The sequence below is a fragment of the Eleutherodactylus coqui genome, chromosome 8 (genome assembly GCF_035609145.1).
Source record: "Eleutherodactylus coqui strain aEleCoq1 chromosome 8, aEleCoq1.hap1, whole genome shotgun sequence".
In the NCBI taxonomy this organism is placed as follows: Eukaryota; Metazoa; Chordata; class Amphibia; order Anura; family Eleutherodactylidae; genus Eleutherodactylus; species Eleutherodactylus coqui.
Window position 1 is genome coordinate 151,288,209 of NC_089844.1, and position 15,186 is coordinate 151,303,394.

General features: G+C 45.3%; 1 protein-coding gene across 1 annotated transcript in view; it reads left to right on the forward strand.

Moving 5' to 3' along the window:
* Positions 1-15,186, forward strand: part of ARHGDIG (Rho GDP dissociation inhibitor gamma) — a 57,027-nt gene that overhangs the window by 13,503 nt on the left and 28,338 nt on the right. The gene's annotated exons all lie outside the window — the stretch shown is intronic.

A 15,186-nucleotide genomic window follows, 5' to 3' on the forward strand; every position in this document is an offset into this window, starting at 1 on the left:
GCCTCTAGCAGTCATTGCTATAAATCTTGGCTGCACCCTTTATTATATTAGAATTTGTTATCTCTCTTATATAAAACCACAGAAAACAAGGAACAGGCAGAGTCCTGTACAATGGCGCTTTCATACATTGTCTATTACCGGTTTTACATTTAATATTTTACCTTGGCAAGAGACTTCACTGCTGGAGGGTAAATGAGCAATCTGCCAATGGAACTGTGCCTCTAGTGGCCAAAGGGGTGAATAGCAGAACATTTTCTGCAAATGTAACAATCTTATATACAGTACTGTATCTTATTTTTTTATATTTCTAAATTTAATCACCTGAGCTCTGTACCCCTTCGGCTGGCTTTCAGCTTCTTCTTGCACCTGAAGACTGCCTCCTAGAAGTTTAAAGACAGCTTCTGTACACCTCCTCTGAGACCATCTTTAGCTGCCGGCTATAGTTGTGTAGGTTTGTTCCAAGTTGTAAGCAGGAGACTGATAGGATGTAAGGCCCACGAGAGGCGTAGACTGTTCCTGTGCAGCAGCAAATCACAGGCAGTGCAAACTCCTACCCATTGCACAGAGGAAAGATGATTGGTTGGCAACAGCCTTAAGGTGGTTATGCACTTGAAATAATTGCCTGAAATGGCCATTTTTGGGTGACCATCAACTGCAAAATTAACGTGAATGATCATTTGCAATGGCCAATGACATGAGATCTGTCTGCCAAAAATGTGATCTGTCACTTCACAAAGTTTTCAACCAACGCAACCACAAATGCATGGTGTGATCGACCAGATGAGGCTGATCAGGCTTATTGTGCAAGCCACTGATTAGTGTAAAATAAGCATGTGCCGCTTCCAATGTGGGTCCTTCACCCAACACAAGAGCCCATCACTCCGAAACAGCGAGCAATTGGTAGCGGTCATATGCTGTTCATTGTGCGCATAACTACTGTTGGTTTCTATAGGATCGGAGAGGTGAGGACCGGAGTTCAATGGCATCATTCGATCTCTTAATGTATGGCCAAATTACACTATATACAGGAGGTTCAGTGACAAATGGAGAATACACAGGGCTTGTAGGAATGTTACCTTCCAGTAGGCGGCGCTGTAGAGGCATTGTTCCTTCTTGCTCTTTCTATGTTAACTTCTCGGAGGAGAATGAATGGCCTTATAAGTCTCCTCATACCTGCTGGGTTCTCTCCCTAGGGAGAAACTATATACCTCCTGACCCACATCATTGGCTTCTCTGCCAGCCAGCAACCTGTTGTATATTGTGAGGGGCAAAAACCCCAAAACAGTCTGTCATGGTTATCTTTTTTTCTTTCCAGAGATTCTGGTCTTGATCCATAATTCCTAGATATTGTTATAAGGCTTGTTAAAGGGTCAGATTTTGACTTGCAAGAATGCAGTCTCCCAATAGATGATGCTGTAGAGGCATACACAGGGCTTGTCTCAGAATTCCAGGTGTGGATCCAGAAAAAGCCACAGCAAAAATCCTCCCCTAAATATTCCTGGTCTCCATGAGTGAATCTCAGACTAATTTCCTGGCTGAACATCCCCTGGATTTCTTCATCTGCTGTGCGAGGAGTAGATCCCGTTATGTGTTCATCTTTTTTAATAGGCATCTGCGGCTATTATTACCTCCTTGGCAGTGAACTCCAGTCTAATTTCCCTTGCAACAAGAATATAAAAAATATACAATTGTACATTTGTGTCCTGGTGCCTATATATGGGTATATTTGACATTCCTCTTGGTTTGGACCTCCTCAAAACTGGCCACAAAGATAGAACTCGATCATTGTAAAAGGAGCTTGGCTGCTAGTGTTCAGTTTCCCTACAGCACCTCCACAGGACAAATAAAGAATTACACAGTTGATATTGAAATCGATGGGCTACCCATATAATACATGGACGTGCGAGGTCCTCCAGAGATGCTCTACACTCTGGCTAATGAATGAGGATCCGAACCACAACCACTTAAAGACATGGTCCTCACATTTTTTATTTTTTCCTCTCCCTTTTAAAAAATCATAACTTTTTTTTTTTTTATCCATCGACGTAGCTGTCCGAGGGCTTGTATTTTGTAGGACTGGTTGTATTTTTCAATGTATTATTTAATGTACTGAAAAACCTTTTGAAAAGTTCTTAGTGTTGTGAAATGGGGAGGAAAAAAACAAAATTCCGCCATCTTTGGAAGGGTCTTGTTTCTATGGTTTACACACACCAACAGAAATGACATAACTATAATCTATGGGTCAGTACTACTTAAAAACGATACAAAATTTATAGTTTTTGGGGGGTTTCTTTCTAATACTTTTTGATATTTTTTTTCTGACAGCCATAACTTTATTTTTCCTTCTACCTAGTTTTCCCAGGGCTAACTTTTTCCGGGTTGTCCAGTAGTTTCTAATGATACAGTTCTGGAGTACATCCGACTTTTTTTTTTATTACAATTTTTTTTCTTGGAGACTGGGGAACCAAAGAAGGGCAATTCTGGCGTTCGGTGTTTTTAATTTCTAACGACGTTCACCGTGCGGGGTAAATAATGCCTTACTTTTATGGGCGCAGCGATAGCACATATGTATTTTTATTTTTTGTATTTAGATTCTTTTATCATAAATATTGCAAAGGGGTTTTTTTTTTTTTTTTTTTAACTTTTTATTACTTTAAAAAAAAATGTAAAACTTTTTTTAAACTTAAGATTTTTTCCCTTTTTTTTTTTTTTTTTTTTTTTTATAGTCCCCATAGGAGACAAGAACTTGTGCTGCTTTGATTGTTGCTGTAGTATGATGGCATTACATTATACCACACTCTGACAAGCATTCTATCAAGCCACGCCATGGGTATGGCTTGACAGGCACTCTGCAATGGCAGCCCTGGGGCCTTTCAGAAGGCCTCCTGGTGCCATGACAACTGCACGGCAAGCCTCGATCTCCTTGCTGGGGCCGTTTGGGACCCCCACCATCCGAACATCGTTCGGGGCATTTAAAGGGTTAACGGCTTGGATGCCACATTTAGTTTATTGACTGAGCTTTGTTTTCCACACCCTGTATTTGGGCACTATATGATGCCCATAAAGAAAAAGGGAGACCTGCTCGGGCTGAAAGTGCTGCTCGTATAACTGGCATCTCTATCGCCCCCTTAGGGACAAGATTGCATGGATGAAGTATTGCTGTAGTCCTTCAGGGTTCCAGTTGCCTTCTATGGGACCGTCAGTTTGTTACACTGGGGCTTATTGACTAGTTGAAATAGGTGCAAATTGGGTCAAAAAACCGTTTTGCATCACATTTACTATGTATTTTTTTTTGTTTAGACACTCTTGGACAGTTTTTCCGACTAGTCTGAAGAAGGGGGGGCTTAAATTAGCATTTTTTATATGGCGCATTTTAAGACTAACTTTTTTTTAGACCACGGTGAAAATTTCCTAAGCCCGACATCCTTGTATGATTTCCTCTGGGGCGTGGTACACTGCATGAGACGCAGCCCCGTGCGCCACCTTACAAATATATGTAAAGTCTGACCTGAGGTAAGTTTTTGGTATAACTCACACTAGTTCTGGTGTAAATCATACATCTGTTGGTCTGGGGTAGCCACACCCCACTTCTTGGAAAAAGTAGAGGGGCTGGCGCAAAAAGTCAAACTTTTTAAATTCTTGTGGAGCTACTGAGGCAAAAATGTGTAACTTTTTAACATTCTGCAGTATTAGGAAATAAGCCCCATTGTGTTTCCATGATTAGGGGTCAGCAGACGTATCACACTAAAGCCGTGGTTGCAGAACTACAATACCCAGAGCACCAGAGGCTGCAGGAGCATGCTGTGTGTTGTAGTTCTGCACCGGCTGGCGAGGCACAGGTCGCAGACCACCGGATTATGAGGAAGGTTCGAACAACGCTACAGATTTTCCACGGACACGGAGCATTTTTCTGCTATTTCTAACTGCGTAGTTCTGTGTTTTATTGGGCCCTGCGGTGATTCGCGCGTCATCTTGTTTTATCAGATGCCGGCACAGAACATGATCTGCTCTGGGTGAACGTGTCGTCTCCCCCTTTCTGATGTCCAGCTATTTATACGGAGATTACCTTAATTATTCATGGGAACAATGCCGTGCATCTCTTCTTTAACCCCCCTCGCCTTGGAAATAATGTCGCGGTTTATTATTTGCAGTCCCCGGCCGGACAGATATTGGAATTCTTGGCACCGTGTCAAATGGGCATCTTTAATTTAAACTGGCGGCCGTGCCAGTATCAAACTAATGACTCTATTGTGCTCTCATACGTTCTGCAACAATAAACCTGAAATCAAATGACCGCTCAGCTAATCCCCCCCCCCCCCCCCTCGCCCAAACAGTGAATGCCTTTAGTGAACCAATGGGGTGTATGGAATCGCTCCCTCCTAAAAGGGATGGCGCCAATTACGTAATAACTGCGACTTTTAGGGGTTAAAACTGTAGGAAATAAAAGGAATTCCCAAATCTGGAATATGACCGATCAAATCTTACCCACGTCCGCTCGTGGACCAGTGATTCACGCATGTAGAAGTGTGCGGGGGAACTATTGCATGTGGCTCCTATAGTTAAAATCTGTATGTGTGTGTGTGGAGCGGAGGAAGCTCTATGCTTTCCTATGGGCGAGTAGTACAGCAGATCTCCTGCGCGGGTTGTTCGGATTGCAGATTCCGTAAATCAAATCCGCCCGTGTGCATGAGACTAAGGCTTCTTTCACACAAGTGTTTTGGACGCTGTTTTTACGGCTGGCCAATGTACGCTACCATCTGGGGAGTAGAAGCTCGTGAACAGGCATGCAAATCTACCATTTGTGCGCCCGTTCACACAGCATGGGCGTATATACGTCGAGGTCACCATGCCGTCGCCCCTTTCCCCTCCCTCCCCCTCACCAGCTCACCTCTGCTCTCCTCCCGGCTAGTTCTTTGAAATGGGAGGGGGCTGGACTATGATGGAACTAAGTGCCGCCCTGTCTGCTCCCATTGCTGGCTGTGGGGAGGGGCAGAGCCTAGCTCCCATCGCGCCCCCTCCCATTGCAAAGAGCCAGCGGGGAGAAGAGCAGAGGTGAGCCTACGAGCAGCGAGGAGAGCAGAGGGAGGGAGTTTAGCAGCCACGCTGCTAAACTCCCTCCCACCTTCAGCCGCTGTCATTGGCTCCCATAGGAGCCCATGCAGCGGCTGACGTATTCCGGCCTGAAAGATAGTTCCAGGACTATCTTTTGGGCCCGACGTAAAAACACCCGGAGCTATATTGGCCAGGCATTTTTATGTCTCAGGAATACGGTCATGTGATCTGATGCATTGGATTCCAATGCATCAGATCACAGCGTATATTGGCCAACTGTGAAAACGGCAGGCTAATAATACGTTTGTGGGAAAGAGGCGTAAAACTGATAAACGGGGGTCTCTCCCCTCCTATAATGGGTGGACCAGGCTAGGCAGAGCAATGGTTAGGAGGCATTCTGCGTCAGCAAGCTGCCTCTTAGTCAGTCTCCTTAAAGAGGATATCCCCTCTCCATAGGATAGCTACAGGATAGGGGATAATTTTATTCGGTGGGGGGGTCTCAGACCCCTCTAATCCTGAGAAAGGGGGTTCCGTGTCCCTCTTTTTGTCACTTGAGGGATGCCTTTAGACCTGCCCTGCAGGTTGCATTGACTGCAGCAATGGCGGAGCATGCATTGCCGACGCTTAATTTCATTGGGGCTGACGGAAAATTGCCGAGTGCTTGTACCCCAGCCATCTCTAGCAGTGTCACTGAAAGTGAATGGAGCGGCACCGCGCGTGGGTGACCGCCGCCGCTCCAGACCATGTAGAGGGGTGCAGTAAACCTGTAGTATGAAGGGGGAGCACGGGACACATTTTCTCAGGATCAGTGGCGGTCTCAACAATGAGACCCCCACGATCATACAGTTAACCCCCTATCCTGTGGATGGGGGATAAATTTTAGATCTTAAGGTAACCCCTTTTAAAGCGATCCTCTGGTCCCAGGACAAAGAAGAAGAAATTATACCTGGTACCATTCTCTTCCTGCCTCATTCACCCAATCACCTGTCCCTGGGACCCTTCTTCGCACGTCCAAGATGGCCACTACAATTCTTGGACTATCCAATGCATGTTGGGCACTGGTAGTGCATTCTTTTGGCCAAATTATAAAGACTTGTTTAAAGGGTCTAACTTTGATTTGCAGGGATACTGCCATCCAATAGGTGGCGCTGTAGAGGTATTGTTCCATCTTCCTCATTAGGCTAAGGCATTACATGCTTCTCTGATTGGCCAGTGCTACTCACATGAGTGGCATTGGCCAATCAGGCAGCAGCATGTACTGTCTGAGTAGTGATAGGAGTGCCATCACCATGTTGGGCATATGGAGAGCGAGTCCAGGAATACGTGTATTGGTTGTGGAACAAGAAAAGGGTGGCACCAGGCAATATAACAACCTCCCTCCATCCCTGGAAAAACTTTGTATGAGGACTGGAGGGTCACTTAAAGTGCTCATGCACAATGTGTGCTCCGATGGCAGGATATTTGTATACTCTTACCTGGTGAAGGGGGGCAGAGAGAGAACTGATTCTAATGACTTTTAGCAACAGGAGACCCTTCAAATTGGACTAAAGACTCTGGGCACATGTTACGTGCCAGCAACACCAAGGTACTGAGTCCCCTCGCATCAGAACTCTCTGCCTAAGGACGGGGAGATGGAGAATTCGCTAAGGGTACAAGAGGGATCTGGAGTGTAATATTACATGTTGTATCGCGGATTACTTCAGAAGTGTTCGTGATTATTCTAATAGCCAGATTGGAGTTGGGAAGACTTCACCCCCCCCCCCCCCCCCAACATGAGGAACATTGACTTCTACTTCACTTATGTCCAACCCCTCCACACACAAGATACAATCAGTTGATTAACTTATTTCTCAACTGCCATATACAAGGCCCTTCAGGTATTGTTCCCATGGATCTACCCAAATGGTGGAGAAAAATGGCCGCCTCCCCTGAAACTTTTATTTTTTTTTCCATTTACCATTTGGATCCCATTATAAAAGCCGGGATGTGATGGAATGTTGCCGATTTATCGTATTTTGTTCGTGTCTCTTTAAAAATAAGATCCATAGCATTTTGTGGCTAAATATGAACATGTATGAAAATATCTCCCATCAGCTGGCATCCTGCAGCATCGTTGGCACGAGACTGGCGTATTTTCGAGAAAACACTGTAAATTATGCCAAGGGGAAGGCTTCTGTAATTAATGAGCAGCATAGAACGGAGCAGAATGACTTCTGTAGAATCGATTTGCATCGGATCGGTGACGCCCGTTCTCCTGTGTGGGGGAATAGGTGAGCGGTTGTCGGCTCTGGGTGGTGCAGCAGCTCGTAACACCCCCCTACCGCAGCCGCGGGGTCCCACATTTTTAGGAAATGATGGTCGAGGGGTTACGCTCATCAAGTGTACAAATAGTATGTGACATTGGCGTCCGCAGACAGCTGCTGCATGGCTCATGAGTAATGCCTCTACTTGGCAGCGATCCGCAGCATCTGTTACCTGGCACCGCAGTCGGGACACGAGAGATTTACATGTTTTTAAGAAAATAAATTATCTGCGCACTACAAACGCGATCATGAATCATGGCAATTACCGGGAGCCGACACAAAGTACCGCGACCCCTCGCTCTGTTTACCCAAGAATTAGCCTCTAGCTTTAGGTGGCATTTGTAGCCACAAGAGTGGCACTTGACTGTACTTGAAGGGGTTATCAGAGACCGGAAAAGCTTTCTTCCAGCAACAGCGCCACCCTTGTCTATAGGCTGTGTGTGGTCTTGCAGCTTAATCCCATTCACGTAGGATATTCACGTCTAGTTAAAGGGTCAATAACGTGTCCCCAATTCCTCCCAAATAGAAGTTGGTCATTTTGGCACAAATTAAAAAAAAAAAAAATCGCCAAATGCCACTGCATGAATTTTCCAAAAAAGTCAACCATCCGTTTTTTGGTTTCATCCTTCGAGAAACCCACACATGAATGTTTTGGTTCTTAAAGGAGTTGTCCCGCAGAAGCAAGTGCAGTTAGGCACTTCTGTATGGCCATATTAATGCACTTTGTAATATACATCGTGCATTAAATATTGGCCATACAGAGGTTATACACTTACCCCCACCGCTGCTGGCGTCCCCGTCTCCATGGCGACGACTGAAGCCGCCTTCTCTGGTCACCGCAACAGTCGCGCTTGCGCAGAGAAGAATCCTCTCTTGTTGGGTCCGGGCTCACGAGCTGCGTCCTGGCTCCTCCCCCTTAGCGTCATCGCATAGCTCCGACCCATCACAGGGTGCCAATCAGCCAATGAGGTGGCTGTAATCTGCAGTGGAGCTCAGACTGGAGAAGAACATCCACGGTGCACCATGGGAGAAGACCAGCGGTGCACCTTGGGAAATGATGGCGGCCATCTTGGAAGAAGATTTTCTTAACTTCATGAAACAGCTTCATGGTGAGTAGAAATGCTCTACAAAAACGATTTACATGGGTAGTTTGTAATGCTTGCTTATCATGGGGGACTGGGGTGTGAACATTTTTTTGTTTTGGCCGCGGGACAACCCCTTTAAGGTCTGGCAGGTTGTTAGATTTTGCATTCTTCTTAAAAAGTTACCTAAAAATCTAAAGTTCTGCCCCATGTATAAGATGGGGGTAACTTTATGATCAGTGGGGGTCTCGCCATTTTGAGCAAGCGGTGGTGCCCAGGTGAGCAGTACGACATCTTCTCAGTCCAGTTACCTCCCATTCATTCGTCACTTTTTGTCTAAGTTAATCAGTTTTTATTTAACCCCTTCTAATCCAATTTGTATCCTGGTTTCCTAGGGGGCTTACTCTTTTTCTGCCATGTAACAACTGCGCTATATGCTGGCTAAAGCCAGTACTGCATGAGGTGACACATTGGATAGGCTCCGACAGCAGAGAGGCTGGCAATATACAGTAAGAGAACCCTGACAAACGTCTTCCAACATCGGAGCTGTACAGCCTTAAATCATAATGTCTTCAGACGTCAGACAGAGGATTGGAAAGGGCTAAAATAAAAATAAAAAATGTAAGGTTTAGGTAATGGGTTTTCCACAATACTCCACACAGCCTGTGGCCAATAGTTGCTAAAAAAGGAGCCAACCCTTTTAACTTTGTGCCATGCAAGACGGTTGACAAAAGCCCCATCTTCCCAATCCCTTATAGCGGCTGGTTTGACAGTGGGAACTTTGATGCTTGGCCACTATCGACATTCCAATGAATACTCTTTTAATCACTTTCCATTCCCATCTTTCATTATACCGGAAAATCATCAAATCGTTTACTTTTCTTCACCGTCCCATTAAGCAAAAGTATACCACACCTAAATCTTGATGAATCCCGATATGGAGACCAGTGTTTCATCATATGACTTTGCTTTACCCAAGATGAATCTTTTTGGATGACTACTTTTTCCGCTGTTTTTTCCACTTTTCAAAGGGGAGGAAAGGTGTAATGTGATATCGCAGTCATTTCAAAGGATTTTGGGGGATTTTCAATGGGGTCAGCGTCTTTACCATAGGAAAGAATGTGACAACCAAATGATAGATGAAGTATCTGCTAATGTAATCTGGATGATAACCTGTCTGAGAAACTGTAATGATGAGGAGCTGGAAATGCAGTTTAGCTTTTGGTGGAGGATGTTCCTTCTAGTCAGCTGAGTGCCTGGTCCGTGGCAAAGTTTAATGCTCAGTTCTACGAGGTTCCTCAAACTGCTCAATAAGGTCAAATAACTGGCTTCCAGAAATTAGCGGGAGTTGGTCCGGATAATTAGGAGGTCTCCTCCAGTTGGTAGCTATAGACTGTTCTCCAATTTTGACATTACAGAGAATACTTGGGCTGCGTTGAAGTGGTGGTCTATGAATAAAGGTCTTCACCTGGAGTGCATGGATGGACTAGGGTGGATCCTTTTAAAGAACTTCACAAACCCTACTGGTTGGTTTGTCTCAAAACCGTCGTTTTGCCAGTGCAGACCTTCAGTTACTGTTTCAGTCGTTTTGGTCAGAAGATGGCCTCTAAGGATGACCTGGAGACTCTACAGTCCACAGGGATTGGAATTTCAAACCAAAAAAGCTCCAAAAAGTAAAAAAAAACTCCTTAATAATTTCCTTAAGGGCTAAATGCTCTTGTGACTTGCTTGTGATACAGGGTTTTTATTCTGTTTGTTGACCTACTTGTTTCTTACCCTAAGGTGATGTCTCCACATTCTTCACTTTTTTTTAAACTTCTGTTTACTGTGTTGTTTAATACGGGTGGCGTATGTTAGTTTTTATACTATACCCAACAGGAATCAATCATTTTTAATTCCCTTTTCACCCCGTTAGTCTAGTTTTTTTGTTACCATGCACCCATCCGATATAAATAACTTAGCCTCTCTGAACTTCTGTTGAATGCCCCGGATCTAGAGGTCGCCTACAGCCAACATCCATCTGTTCCTTTTTTGACATCCCTTGTTGAGTTGGACATAAAATTAGGAGCTACTAACAATGTTTATACAAATCGGCCTTAAAATAAATAAATTCTTGCAAATTTTTATCTTGATCAGCGGAGCAAAATAATGGGCTTGTAAAGCAATGATCATTTTTACAAGGCCAATGACTTCCTTTCTCTAGATACTGGTTTGTATCCAGCAGGGTGCGACGACGATTGAAAAATAAAGTTCTTCTAAACCAGAATTGGAATTGCTCCTTTAAATGAATTTTATATAGACCCAGAAGTGGGCGGCTCCAATTGAAGGTGAATGTCAAATATGGCAACCATACTGCGTCACCTTGAGGAAAGGTGTGTTTTGGGGGTATTTGTCTGTGTTTTTTGGGGTGACTGTCATATGCGATGGCCCTCTCCCACCCCCGTCCTTCTGACCACCACACCAGCAGTGGGGGCAGTGTGCCGTTCCACAGCAAAACCAGGATTGAAGCGCTCACCCAGAGGTCTCCAGACATGAACACGTCATCTGTGCCCAAACTAAACCTGAGTTTGTTGCTAGAGAAAACCCGGTTCAACTCCATAGCAGTGACCAAATGTCCTTCAGCCAAGCACCTGTAAATGGTTCCAACAGACACAGGGGTGTAGCGATGGCCCCACCTTACTCTGGATGGCAGACAATGAAACCCTTGGAATTGCTTGTACTTGTTGGCCGACTAGGCAATCGTCTCTACTGGTGGTCTATCGAGGGCATCTTGAGTCCGGTCGCCTTGTGTGCGCTCACACATCCAGTGGTCCCAACACCTCCTAACAGTCTGGTCAGACGCTCCTCTCTACTGGTGGTCTGTAGAGGTGTCCTGAGCCCGGTCACCTTGTGTGCCCTCACACATCCACTGGTCCCAACACCTACTAACAGTCTGGTCAGATGCTCCTCTCTACTGGTGGTCTGTCAGGGGTGTCCTGAGCTCAGTCACCTTGTGTGCTCTCACACATCCACTGGTCCCAACACCTCCTAACAGTCTGGACAGAATGGGGACAATTCATCGATAAGACCATCCAGCTTCTCACATCCCAATAATGCGCCCCTCTCAGACTCTGGTAACGGGGTGAAGTCTCTTCTCTGTGTCGTAAAGGGCGTCTAGTGGTCAACAAGCTCTACACAAGCGGAATAAGAGGTCACTACACACAAGGAGCCTTCGAGGGCCTTTTATAGGCCGGGGGGGGGGACCACTTTTAGGGCCTCGGGTAGCAAGACCGTTCATCTAATCGGACCCCTTCATCGGGTCACTGGACTCCTTGGGTGCAGCAGGGTTTTTGACAATGCGTTTCGGTGCCAAACTTACACCTTCATTGGGTCACTATCAAGGTGTCAATTTGATATAAACGTGGTGTCCCAATAAACTTTTTGCGCCAGATGGGTCTTCCAGCAAGGCCGTGAATCCTCTGGTTCTGTATATCAATTCACAGCACAGAGGTCAACCACAACCTCTGTCAGGTGTCCAAGTGTTTAGCCTTGGTTTGGGTTGTGTGCTTTTCGACAAGGGTCCTTGTACTGTAGAGCACTTCGCTTTGCTTATATTGCATTTATGTCCTCAGAAGCTATAGAGTAGACTCTGTGTTTTCTGGACCTTGAGTGGCATATTGCATCTTTATTGTAGCTTGGTTTCCTCTAAAGTAATTGTGTCGTTTGCGTTATGTTCATGCGAACAAGATGGATTACACACACTGTGCATAATACATAGGTTGAACCTCTTTATCTAACCAGATGTGATCTGTGAGCAGAGCCGCATCCATGGGGTCTCTTATGATGGATCTTTTGATCTCCTCATTCCGGTTTTAAATTTCCTATGCAAGACCGCCCTCTGTGAACCCTTCATGTACTCAACAGGGGAAATCTCACGGAGAGGTGTTTCGCAATACTACACATGTTTTCAGTTGATGTCCACTTTTGTTTTGCTGGAGGACAGAGATCCGCATCCAGATTGTTGACCTAGAAAATGACTTGCGCCTCTTGCACCCTCCCAATGGGACCACCTGGAGTATAATATGATAACTAGACTTTGGTTGGGTAACTCGAACAGCAGGACAGCACTCAACTACACATGCCAACAAATAACTTGGATTTAATATATATCCTGTGCAAACAGCGAAAATGTAACCCCCATCTGGGTCGAGGAAGAGTTTCTTAAAGGGAAATTCCACGTAATGCTGAAATTGCAGGACCAGGGGTTATAACTTCTTTCCATGATATGTCCTCCTTGATCAGTGGGTCTACCAATCACGAGAACCCACAATTTTGTGATGACCTCTTTTTGTGGGACAACCCCATTAAAAATCACCCAGTTCATGTTAACGCCTGGGCATTTGTGACTTTCTGTAGGTCATGTGCCCTTCACTCTTACAAAATATGGTACAAGGTGAAACACCAGGAGGAGAGCCTATTTTTATTCTTTATATAGGCTTCCTAGGTATACCGTAAATGTGTGCCTGACCTATACTTGCTAGGTAAAAGGAATAGAAGAAAGGTACTTAACCCTTTTTCAATCGAATTTTGGATTTAGGGTTTCCTAAAGGCTTTCTCTTTTTGCTGATCAAAGGATGTCCTGTTGCTGGAACCCCCAACTATCATCTGTGGTGGAACCCACAGGGTAAATCAAGTATTACAGTTCTCATTGATATAAATGGGCTGTGCCACCACTGTAAAGGGCAAAATATTACCCATCCATAGACTGGCTATGCGAGTCTGGCGCCAGGCTAGAGAGGTGAACGGGTTTTCTGACCTGCCGCTGTGGAGGAACCCTGGGCTGGGGGAGCTGCGGTTACTAACCGACCTAGAGGTATGGGAACAACACGGGATAGCTCGTTTAGGAGACCTATATAACGCTAATATCCTGTTATCTTTCGAGCAACTCCAGACCAAATCCCCCGATCCCACTTTTATAAATACCTACAGATCCGACATGCGCTTCAGACGCAATTCCCACCCATGAGTAGCATCATATCCCACTACCCATTAATCGGAATACTAAGATCGCAAGGGCCCCGGGGACTCATTTCGACACTATATTCCCTAACTAACAACTTCAAAGGCTGCCAGGGAAATCCCTCCCGCTCTAACTAAATGGAAGTCTCTGATTCCAACAGTGACGGATGAAACTTTCCAAGAGGTATTAGAATCGCCCCCATCTGTCTTTCCCTCAGCAAATAACAAAATGACCCAACTATACATAGTCCATCAATGTTACCTCACCCCAGTGAGACTACGTGAGATGGGCAGGAACCCAACCACACATTGCATCAGATGTACCTGCACATACGCCGATTTCTGGCATATGATCTGGGACTGCCCGCCGATCTGATCATACTGGGGCAAAGTCATAAATTTGCTCTCTGCAGTCCCCGCCACCCCAGAAATCTGCCTTTTCGACATTCTCGATGAGGAGCAGTGGCAACATTACCATAGAATATTCCTACGGGAGGTCCTGTTCATAGCTAGAAAGGTCATCGCGATGAGATGGATGGACCAGAGGGCCCGACCATGGCAGTTTGGAAGAAAACTACTAATTCAATTATACCCTACAACAACATAGCCCGTAACTGTCCGGACAAATTCCAAAAGGTATAAAGGTATGGGGCCAATGGTGTGACTCTTCGTTGACCCTGTTCCCTCTGCAGCCTCTCTCATTAGCCATATCCGCATTACAAAGACGACAGTAAAACCCCCGGGGGGCCGTGACTGGATCAGGGGGATTGAGCCCCGCGCTCGGTCGACCACTCGGAGCACAATTATATATTTTCTCTCTCACCCCTCAAAATAAAATACCTTGATGACCCTGACTCTGCACCATAACATACCCGCTCAATAACCATATTTTGATGTAAAGATATACACGTCTGTTCACGACTACTCCTATAACAAATATATGCTCTAAAATAACCCGTTCCTGCTCATTACCAGCCATTACTGTGGAAATGGAGTACGAGGGACTAAGTAAACTAAACTACCTGAGCTGCATCTAATGAGCCCGCTAGTCAGGCACTGACTATATAGAAGGCTCCTCTACTTGCCGTTCCACATTTAAAGGAACGGTAGAAGTCATGCCTAGTCCAGTACTCAATGGGCCGGTGCAAGATACAAGGTTCTGCTGCAATGATCCGTCCTCTCAGGTCCTTCACTAGGCACAATCCAGTTCTCATATTAAGCCTATAAAAATAAATGGTTTTTTTGGGATATCCTTCTTGGCACCAAGCATGCCCACAACACTGTTCCATAGAGCCCTATCGGGGATAGTCACAGCTCACCACCTCTCCCTCTCTGCACAGGTCATAGCACATGCTCACAACACTGCTGTCCATTGTATCTTTGGTCCATGATTCTTTTGTATAGATTCATGTCCACAGGCAGGTCGGATTCCGCATGCGGGAGCCCACAGCGGATTCCAACCCTGCCTGCGACCAAGCATCCTTCTTATCTGTGCGCTGCAGCTCTGATGGCCGCTCCCATAGTCTTGTATAGACAACAGAATGGGGGAAAAAAATCAGAAAAATACACTATAAAATGGAAAATGGTTCATTAAAAAAACATTCCTTGTAAGATTGATTCAACTTCTCTCTCTCTTCGAATTACTCTTGCTTCCGTAGCCATAACGGTAAAGGTGAGCCCATCCCTTTTATTGTATCAGCGGCGGATACATTTATATCCAATTATGTCTCTATACTGCAGTGATTACATTG